We start from the raw sequence: 10,895 nt of genomic DNA, 5'->3' as shown, positions 1-10,895 counted from the left end.
CAATTGATTTATTATCGATAACATCTCAGATTCTCTTGTGCTTTTGATTTACTCCATAAAAGAAGGGTTGTAATTCCAACATGGAAAACACAGGGCCATCAGACACCAGTCCAGTTCCACTCCTCACCAGCATTATTTCCTTTGATCATTTGAACAGGGCGAGGGAGCACAGAGCACACACAAGCTGCATTCAGTAACAATATTCTTATTTGTCTTATGCATAAAAGGCAGTTGCTCCCTGACAACACAAGGAACTTTGATCGTATTAAAAGGGCAGGGGAGACTAGCCCATAGAAGCTGCATTTAGTCAATTCAGCATCAAATGCTTACTACAAGGCAGTGTTGCTGATGAAATAATGCCACACCCCCTAGTGGACAAAAGGCTTACAGCACCTGGTATTCCCAGGCGGTCTCCCATCCAAGTACTAACCAGGCACCCTGCTTAGCTTCCGAGATCAGACGAGATCGGGCGTATTCAGGCTGGTATGGCCGTAAGCGAAGGAACATCTCTTGGTACACCATATAAAGTCAAAGTGAGTCTGATAAACAGACATTGCATTCTCACCAATTAGATAAGCAGCTTGAACTTTGGCTCACTCAAAAAGTGGAAGAAATTACATATACTGTAGCCATCACTTTTTAGCACAGATAGTTGGATGAAATACAAACAAACCTTGCTAACATTTCAAAGCGAGGGCACATATTTCAGCCTTGTGGGAAAAAACGGACAAATACAATGACTTCTGACAAATACATCATCAGCAACAGTTTCCCATGCAGCTATCCTACTAGCCACAATAAATACACAAAAGCTCTGGATGTTGAAAACCTATTGCATTGTTCTGTGCTAAGGAGGAACGCATGTATGGACAATTTCATATTGGAAGCGCATGGGGCGCGTATGACACATCATGACCGGGGGGGGTTAGAGTGGCTTCTCAACTATCTCTTGATTGAAGTACCAGCGTGGCATAAATACAATGCTGCATTTCGCAACATAATGTTTAGACAAAATGCCAACAATGTTTTGCTACAAACAAATGTTTCCACCTTTCGATTGGTCCACAAAGTCTCTTTCACAACTGACTTCAAAGATCTCCATAAGCACAGTCGGTTGACTCAAGTCATCCTTCAGCCTGCCGCCAAGCAACGGTTTATCATTAACAAAGATATCAGGGTAAAGCGCAAACGACCACTACCATACATTTTGCAAACGACCACTACCATAAATTTTGCATTCGAGATTCCCACATTTGGAAAATTCGAAAGGGGTCAGCCCAGCCAGAGTGGAATGGCTGAGCCCCACACTGGGTCAACCACCTTTTTGATCACAGTATATCTTCTGCTTAGTGGAGGGCAAGTCTCTCCAGTGCCAACATTTTCCGCTAACGGGAACCACTTTTTGTTGTGATAATATCATATCACATCGACCTGCGTTAAATGCCGTTTAGGAATGCACTTGCACACAGAGTGGTGAAAAAGTAGTTTATTTTGTTTACTAGATTATATCAGTGAACCACTAGATTCCCATCATGCAACACTGTCGAAAAAATCACCAATTACTTTTTAATATCTTAACCTATCTGATATCACAAATGTTTGCGATATGACGAAATACAATCACATTCAGACACACACACACACACAGACAAATGCATGAAACCAATTGATTTATTATCGATAACATCTCAGATTCTCTTGTGCTTTTGATTTACTCCATAAAAGAAGGGTTGTAATTCCAACATGGAAAACACAGGGCCATCAGACACCAGTCCAGTTCCACTCCTCACCAGCATTATTTCCTTTGATCATTTGAACAGGGCGAGGGAGCACAGAGCACACACAAGCTGCATTCAGTAACAATATTCTTATTTGTCTTATGCATAAAAGGCAGTTGCTCCCTGACAACACAAGGAACTTTGATCGTATTAAAAGGGCAGGGGAGACTAGCCCATAGAAGCTGCATTTAGTCAATTCAGCATCAAATGCTTACTACAAGGCAGTGTTGCTGATGAAATAATGCCACACCCCCTAGTGGACAAAAGGCTTACAGCACCTGGTATTCCCAGGCGGTCTCCCATCCAAGTACTAACCAGGCCCGACCCTGCTTAGCTTCCGAGATCAGACGAGATCGGGCGTATTCAGGCTGGTATGGCCGTAAGCGAAGGAACATCTCTTGGTACACCATATAAAGTCAAAGTGAGTCTGATAAACAGACATTGCATTCTCACCAATTAGATAAGCAGCTTGAACTTTGGCTCACTCAAAAAGTGGAAGAAATTACATATACTGTAGCCATCACTTTTTAGCACAGATAGTTGGATGAAATACAAACAAACCTTGCTAACATTTCAAAGCGAGGGCACATATTTCAGCCTTGTGGGAAAAAACGGACAAATACAATGACTTCTGACAAATACATCATCAGCAACAGTTTCCCATGCAGCTATCCTACTAGCCACAATAAATACACAAAAGCTCTGGATGTTGAAAACCTATTGCATTGTTCTGTGCTAAGGAGGAACGCATGTATGGACAATTTCATATTGGAAGCGCATGGGGCGCGTATGACACATCATGACCGGGGGGGGTTAGAGTGGCTTCTCAACTATCTCTTGATTGAAGTACCAGCGTGGCATAAATACAATGCTGCATTTCGCAACATAATGTTTAGACAAAATGCCAACAATGTTTTGCTACAAACAAATGTTTCCACCTTTCGATTGGTCCACAAAGTCTCTTTCACAACTGACTTCAAAGATCTCCATAAGCACAGTCGGTTGACTCAAGTCATCCTTCAGCCTGCCGCCAAGCAACGGTTTATCATTAACAAAGATATCAGGGTAAAGCGCAAACGACCACTACCATACATTTTGCATTCGAGATTCCCACATTTGGAAAATTCAAAAGGGGTCAGCCCAGCCAGAGTGGAATGGCTGAGCCCCACACTGGGTCAACCACCTTTTTGATCACATTATATCTTCTGCTTAGTGGAGGGCAAGTCTCTCCAGTGCCAACATTTTCCGCTAACGGGAACCACTTTTTGTTGTGATAATATCATATCACATCGACCTGCGTTAAATGCCGTTTAGGAATGCACTTGCACACAGAGTGGTGAAAAAGTAGTTTATTTTGTTTACTAGATTATATCAGTGAACCACTAGATTCCCATCATGCAACACTGTCGAAAAAATCACCAATTACTTTTTAATATCTTAACCTATCTGATATCACAAATGTTTGCGATATGACGAAATACAATCACATTCAGACACACACACACACACAGACAAATGCATGAAACCAATTGATTTATTATCGATAACATCTCAGATTCTCTTGTGCTTTTGATTTACTCCATAAAAGAAGGGTTGTAATTCCAACATGGAAAACACAGGGCCATCAGACACCAGTCCAGTTCCACTCCTCACCAGCATTATTTCCTTTGATCATTTGAACAGGGCGAGGGAGCACAGAGCACACACAAGCTGCATTCAGTAACAATATTCTTATTTGTCTTATGCATAAAAGGCAGTTGCTCCCTGACAACACAAGGAACTTTGATCGTATTAAAAGGGCAGGGGAGACTAGCCCATAGAAGCTGCATTTAGTCAATTCAGCATCAAATGCTTACTACAAGGCAGTGTTGCTGATGAAATAATGCCACACCCCCTAGTGGACAAAAGGCTTACAGCACCTGGTATTCCCAGGCGGTCTCCCATCCAAGTACTAACCAGGCCCGACCCTGCTTAGCTTCCGAGATCAGACGAGATCGGGCGTATTCAGGCTGGTATGGCCGTAAGCGAAGGAACATCTCTTGGTACACCATATAAAGTCAAAGTGAGTCTGATAAACAGACATTGCATTCTCACCAATTAGATAAGCAGCTTGAACTTTGGCTCACTCAAAAAGTGGAAGAAATTACATATACTGTAGCCATCACTTTTTAGCACAGATAGTTGGATGAAATACAAACAAACCTTGCTAACATTTCAAAGCGAGGGCACATATTTCAGCCTTGTGGGAAAAAACGGACAAATACAATGACTTCTGACAAATACATCATCAGCAACAGTTTCCCATGCAGCTATCCTACTAGCCACAATAAATACACAAAAGCTCTGGATGTTGAAAACCTATTGCATTGTTCTGTGCTAAGGAGGAACGCATGTATGGACAATTTCATATTGGAAGCGCATGGGGCGCGTATGACACATCATGACCGGGGGGGTTAGAGTGGCTTCTCAACTATCTCTTGATTGAAGTACCAGCGTGGCATAAATACAATGCTGCATTTCGCAACATAATGTTTCGACAAAATGCCAACAATGTTTTGCTACAAACAAATGTTTCCACCTTTCGATTGGTCCACAAAGTCTCTTTCACAACTGACTTCAAAGATCTCCATAAGCACAGTCGGTTGACTCAAGTCATCCTTAAGCCTGCCGCCAAGCAACGGTTTATCATTAACAAAGATATCAGGGTAAAGCGCAAACGACCACTACCATAAATTTTGCAAACGACCACTACCATAAATTTTGCATTCGAGATTCCCACATTTGGAAAATTCAAAAGGGGTCAGCCCAGCCAGAGTGGAATGGCTGAGCCCCACACTGGGTCAACCACCTTCTTGATCACAGCATATCTTCTGCTTAGTGGAGGAAAAGTCTCTCCAGTGCCAACATTTTCCGCTAACGGGAACCACTTTTTGTTGTGATAATATCATATCACATCGACCTGCGTTAAATGCCGTTTAGGAATGCACTTGCACACAGAGTGGTGAAAAAGTAGTTTATTTTGTTTACTAGATTATATCAGTGAACCACTAGATTCCCATCATGCAACACTGTCGAAAAAATCACCAATTACTTTTTAATATCTTAACCTATCTGATATCACAAATGTTTGCGATATGACGAAATACAATCACATTCAGACACACACACACACACAAACAAATGCATGAAACCAATTGATTTATTATCGATAACATCTCAGATTCTCTTGTGCTTTTGATTTACTCCATAAAAGAAGGGTTGTAATTCCAACATGGAAAACACAGGGCCATCAGACACCAGTCCAGTTCCACTCCTCACCAGCATTATTTCCTTTGATCATTTGAACAGGGCGAGGGAGCACAAAGCACACACAACCTGCATTCAGTAACAATATTCTTATTTGTCTTATGCATAAAAGGCAGTTGCTCCCTGACAACACAAGGAACTTTGATCGTATTAAAAGGGCAGGGGAGACTAGCCCATAGAAGCTGCATTTAGTCAATTCAGCATCAAATGCTTACTACAAGGCAGTGTTGCTGATGAAATAATGCCACACCCCCTAGTGGACAAAAGACTTACAGCACCTGGTATTCCCAGGCGGTCTCCCATCCAAGTACTAACCAGGCCCGACCCTGCTTAGCTTCCGAGATCAGACGAGATCGGGCGTATTCAGGCTGGTATGGCCGTAAGCGAAGGAACATCTCTTGGTACACCATATAAAGTCAAAGTGAGTCTGATAAACAGACATTGCATTCTCACCAATTAGATAAGCAGCTTGAACTTTGGCTCACTCAAAAAGTGGAAGAAATTACATATACTGTAGCCATCACTTTTTAGCACAGATAGTTGGATGAAATACAAACAAACCTTGCTAACATTTCAAAGCGAGGGCACATATTTCAGCCTTGTGGGAAAAAACGGACAAATACAATGACTTCTGACAAATACATCATCAGCAACAGTTTCCCATGCAGCTATCCTACTAGCCACAATAAATACACAAAAGCTCTGGATGTTGAAAACCTATTGCATTGTTCTGTGCTAAGGAGGAACGCATGTATGGACAATTTCATATTGGAAGCGCATGGGGCGCGTATGACACATCATGACCGGGGGGGGTTAGAGTGGCTACTCAACTATCTCCTGATTGAAGTACCAGCGTGGCATAAATACAATGCTGCATTTCGCAACATAATGTTTCGACAAAATGCCAACAATGTTTTGCTACAAACAAATGTTTCCACCTTTCGATTGGTCCACAAAGTCTCTTTCACAACTGACTTCAAAGATCTCCATAAGCACAGTCGGTTGACTCAAGTCATCCTTAAGCCTGCCGCCAAGCAACGGTTTATCATTAACAAAGATATCAGGGTAAAGCGCAAACGACCACTACCATAAATTTTGCATTCGAGATTCCCACATTTGGAAAATTCGCAAGGGGTCAGCACAGCCAGAGTGCAATGGCTGAGCCCCACACCGGGTGAACCACCTTCTTGATCACAGTATCTCTTCTGCTTAGTGGAGGAAAAGTGTCTCCAGTGCCAACATTTTCCGCTAACGGTAACCACTTTGTGTTCTGATAATATCATATCACATCGACCTGCGTTAAATGCCGTTTAGGAATGCACTTGCACACAGAGTGGTGAAAAAGTAGTTTATTTTGTTTACTAGATTATATCAGTGAACCACTAGATTCCCATCATGCAACACTGTCGAAAAAATCACCAATTACTTTTTAATATCTTAACCTATCTGATATCACAAATGTTTGCGATATGACAAAATACAATCACATTCAGACACACACACACACACAGACAAATGCATGAAACCAATTGATTTATTATCGATAACATCTCAGATTCTCTTGTGCTTTTGATTTACTCCATAAAAGAAGGGTTGTAATTCCAACATGGAAAACACAGGGCCATCAGACACCAGTCCAGTTCCACTCCTCACCAGCATTATTTCCTTTGATCATTTGAACAGGGCGAGGGAGCACAAAGCACACACAACCTGCATTCAGTAACAATATTCTTATTTGTCTTATGCATAAAAGGCAGTTGCTCCCTGACAACACAAGGAACTTTGATCGTATTAAAAGGGCAGGGGAGACTAGCCCATAGAAGCTGCATTTAGTCAATTCAGCATCAAATGCTTACTACAAGGCAGTGTTGCTGATGAAATAATGCCACACCCCCTAGTGGACAAAAGGCTTACAGCACCTGGTATTCCCAGGCGGTCTCCCATCCAAGTACTAACCAGGCCCGACCCTGCTTAGCTTCCGAGATCAGACGAGATCGGGCGTATTCAGGCTGGTATGACCGTAAGCGAAGGAACATCTCTTGGTACACTATATAAAGTCAAAGTGAGTCTGAAAAACAGACATTGCATTCTCACCAATTAGATAAGCAGCTTGAACTTTGGCTCACTCAAAAAGTGGAAGAAATTACATATACTGTAGCCATCACTTTTTAGCACAGATAGTTGGATGAAATACAAACAAACCTTGCTAACATTTCAAAGCGAGGGCACATATTTCAGCCTTGTGGGAAAAAACGGACAAATACAATGACTTCTGACAAATACATCATCAGCAACAGTTTCCCATGCAGCTATCCTACTAGCCACAATAAATACACAAAAGCTCTGGATGTTGAAAACCTATTGCATTGTTCTGTGCTAAGGAGGAACGCATGTATGGACAATTTCATATTGGAAGCGCATGGGGCGCGTATGACACATCATGACCGGGGGGGGTTAGAGTGGCTACTCAACTATCTCCTGATTGAAGTACCAGCGTGGCATAAATACAATGCTGCATTTCGCAACATAATGTTTCGACAAAATGCCAACAATGTTTTGCTACAAACAAATGTTTCCACCTTTCGATTGGTCCACAAAGTCTCTTTCACAACTGACTTCAAAGATCTCCATAAGCACAGTCGGTTGACTCAAGTCATCCTTAAGCCTGCCGCCAAGCAACGGTTTATCATTAACAAAGATATCAGGGTAAAGCGCGAACGACCACTACCATAAATTTTGCATTCGAGATTCCCACATTTGGAAAATTCAAAAGGGGTCAGCCCAGCCAGAGTGGAATGGCTGAGCCCCACACTGGGTCAACCACCTTCTTGATCACGGTATCTCTTCTGCTTAGTGGAGGAAAAGTGTCTCCAGTGCCAACATTTTCCGCTAACGGTAACCACTTTGTGTTCTGATAATATCATATCACATCGACCTGCGTTAAATGCCGTTTAGGAATGCACTTGCACACAGAGTAGTGAAAAAGTAGTTTATTTTGTTTACTAGATTATATCAGTGAACCACTAGATTCCCATCATGCAACACTGTCGAAAAAATCACCAATTACTTTTTAATATCTTAACCTATCTGATATCACAAATGTTTGCGATATGACAAAATACAATCACATTCAGACACACACACACACACAGACAAATGCATGAAACCAATTGATTTATTATCGATAACATCTCAGATTCTCTTGTGCTTTTGATTTACTCCATAAAAGAAGGGTTGTAATTCCAACATGGAAAACACAGGGCCATCAGACACCAGTCCAGTTCCACTCCTCACCAGCATTATTTCCTTTGATCATTTGAACAGGGCGAGGGAGCACAGAGCACACACAAGCTGCATTCAGTAACAATATTCTTATTTGTCTTATGCATAAAAGGCAGTTGCTCCCTGACAACACAAGGAACTTTGATCGTATTAAAAGGGCAGGGGAGACTAGCCCATAGAAGCTGCATTTAGTCAATTCAGCATCAAATGCTTACTACAAGGCAGTGTTGCTGATGAAATAATGCCACACCCCCTAGTGGACAAAAGGCTTACAGCACCTGGTATTCCCAGGCGGTCTCCCATCCAAGTACTAACCAGGCCCGACCCTGCTTAGCTTCCGAGATCAGACGAGATCGGGCGTATTCAGGCTGGTATGACCGTAAGCGAAGGAACATCTCTTGGTACACTATATAAAGTCAAAGTGAGTCTGAAAAACAGACATTGCATTCTCACCAATTAGATAAGCAGCTTGAACTTTGGCTCACTCAAAAAGTGGAAGAAATTACATATACTGTAGCCATCACTTTTTAGCACAGATAGTTGGATGAAATACAAACAAACCTTGCTAACATTTCAAAGCGAGGGCACATATTTCAGCCTTGTGGGAAAAAACGGACAAATACAATGACTTCTGACAAATACATCATCAGCAACAGTTTCCCATGCAGCTATCCTACTAGCCACAATAAATACACAAAAGCTCTGGATGTTGAAAACCTATTGCATTGTTCTGTGCTAAGGAGGAACGCATGTATGGACAATTTCATATTGGAAGCGCATGGGGCGCGTATGACACATCATGACCGGGGGGGTTAGAGTGGCTTCTCAACTATCTCTTGATTGAAGTACCAGCGTGGCATAAATACAATGCTGCATTTCGCAACATAATGTTTCGACAAAATGCCAGCAATGTTTTGCTACAAACAAATGTTTCCACCTTTCGATTGGTCCACAAAGTCTCCTTCACAACTGACTTCAAAGATCTCCATAAGCACAGTCAGTTGACTCAAGTCATCCTCAAGCCTGCCGCCAAGCAACGGTTTATCATTAAAACACCCATCTATGGACATAACCCCACCTCTTTAAGGAATACCTAGTGTAGCAGTGTGATGTTGTTCCCCTAGATTACGCACCAAATTGCACACAAGGACCAATTCAAATAGGCCAGGTCAAGAGGGGATGTTAATAATTTGATAATAATAATAATAATTCAGTGTAATTTTTTATTTAATTACAGCTGCATAGCTAATGTTTTTATTTGGTGTACAAACACTTTTTCATACCAATATTGTACATACATGTGATTGTAAAAGTTTTGTATATTTTGGTTTGGCCCATCGCGGGTTATCTGTATTTCCATACCCCTTTATCGTTCTCTTTTGCTTGACCTTCAGGCTAGCAAGGTGCCCGAGAGCTGTGACTGCGCCAAGGGTAACATGTGTGTTGTCTCTTCGTGTGCAGGGCAAATAAAAAGATTTCAACGAGCAGACCGTCAGTTGTGGCAGCGTCCTAATTAAAATTACACAACGCAGAATGAACCACGCTACACTAGGATAGGATAAAGTAATCCTTCTAACCCCCCCCCCCCCCCTTAAAAGATTTAGATGCACTATTGTAAAGTGGTTGTTCCACTGGATATCATAAGGTGAATGCACCAATTTGTAAGTCGCTCTGGATAAGAGCGTCTGCTAAATGACTTAAATGTAAATGTAAACTAAAGGTACTTTCCCATTAAAACACCCATCTATGGAGATAACTAAAGGTACTTTCCCATTAAAACACCCATCTATGGACATAACTAAAGGGTACTTTCCCATTAAAACACCCATCTATGGACATAACTAAAGGGTACTTCCCCTTTAAAACACCCATCTATGGACATAACTAAAGGGTACTTTCCCATTAAAACACCCATCTATGGACATAACTAAAGGGTACTTTCCCATTAAAACACCCATCTATGGACATAACTAAAGGTACTTTCCCATTAAAACACCCATCTATGGACATAACTAAAGATACTTTCCCATTAAAACACCCATCTATGGACATAACTAAAAGGTACTTTCCCATTAAAACACCCATCTATGGACATAACTAAAGGGTACTTTCCCATTAAAACACCCATCTATGGACATAACTAAAGGTACTTTCCCATTAAAACACCCATCTATGGACATAACTAAAGGGTACTTTCCCATTAAAACACCCATCTATGGACATAACTAAAAGGTACTTTCCCATTAAAACACCCATCTATGGACATAACTAAAGGGTACTTTCCCATCGTCTAAAAGTATTAAGGACGGCTGTATATTGTTGTCTGATTGATTTACGGTTGATTCAAGCATGTTTGTAAGGATTGGATACCCATATACTGTATAGTAGAGTGAATTCAGCTATGTTGATTCAGCGTTATATTGATATTTGGATATTTCAATTGGCATATGTGCTAATGTGCCTTTCTCCCAAGTTCACTGTAAATCAAATTTAAAATGGCAGTCAGTCACCTCTCCTTCAATTTTAGGA

General features: G+C 41.4%; 6 non-coding genes and 5 pseudogenes across 6 annotated transcripts; all 11 read right to left on the bottom strand.

Moving 5' to 3' along the window:
* Nucleotides 1–381: 381 nt before the first annotated feature.
* Nucleotides 382–497, bottom strand: LOC120039889. The gene has a single exon (XR_005475538.1). It is a non-coding gene; the product is annotated as a 5S ribosomal RNA (ribosomal RNA).
* A 706-nt stretch (nt 498–1,203) lies between these two features.
* Nucleotides 1,204–1,353, bottom strand: LOC120039892 (annotated as a pseudogene).
* Nucleotides 1,354–2,044: 691 nt separating this feature from the next.
* LOC120039896 lies at nt 2,045–2,163 on the bottom strand. Its single transcript, XR_005475539.1, has one exon. It is a non-coding gene; the product is annotated as a 5S ribosomal RNA (ribosomal RNA).
* Nucleotides 2,164–2,844: 681 nt separating this feature from the next.
* Nucleotides 2,845–2,994, bottom strand: LOC120039895 (annotated as a pseudogene).
* Nucleotides 2,995–3,685: 691 nt separating this feature from the next.
* On the bottom strand, nt 3,686–3,804 carry LOC120039888. The gene has a single exon (XR_005475537.1). It is a non-coding gene; the product is annotated as a 5S ribosomal RNA (ribosomal RNA).
* A 705-nt stretch (nt 3,805–4,509) lies between these two features.
* LOC120039894 lies at nt 4,510–4,659 on the bottom strand (annotated as a pseudogene).
* Nucleotides 4,660–5,350: 691 nt separating this feature from the next.
* On the bottom strand, nt 5,351–5,469 carry LOC120039899. Its single transcript, XR_005475542.1, has one exon. It is a non-coding gene; the product is annotated as a 5S ribosomal RNA (ribosomal RNA).
* A 681-nt stretch (nt 5,470–6,150) lies between these two features.
* LOC120039890 lies at nt 6,151–6,300 on the bottom strand (annotated as a pseudogene).
* A 691-nt stretch (nt 6,301–6,991) lies between these two features.
* LOC120039898 lies at nt 6,992–7,110 on the bottom strand. Its single transcript, XR_005475541.1, has one exon. It is a non-coding gene; the product is annotated as a 5S ribosomal RNA (ribosomal RNA).
* Nucleotides 7,111–7,791: 681 nt separating this feature from the next.
* Nucleotides 7,792–7,941, bottom strand: LOC120039891 (annotated as a pseudogene).
* A 691-nt stretch (nt 7,942–8,632) lies between these two features.
* LOC120039897 lies at nt 8,633–8,751 on the bottom strand. The gene has a single exon (XR_005475540.1). It is a non-coding gene; the product is annotated as a 5S ribosomal RNA (ribosomal RNA).
* Between the last annotated feature and the right edge of the window lie 2,144 nt (nt 8,752–10,895).

Source organism: Salvelinus namaycush, unplaced genomic scaffold (assembly GCF_016432855.1).
Source record: "Salvelinus namaycush isolate Seneca unplaced genomic scaffold, SaNama_1.0 Scaffold3062, whole genome shotgun sequence".
Taxonomy (NCBI): Eukaryota; Metazoa; Chordata; class Actinopteri; order Salmoniformes; family Salmonidae; genus Salvelinus; species Salvelinus namaycush.
This window is presented reverse-complemented; position numbering and strand designations above follow the sequence as displayed.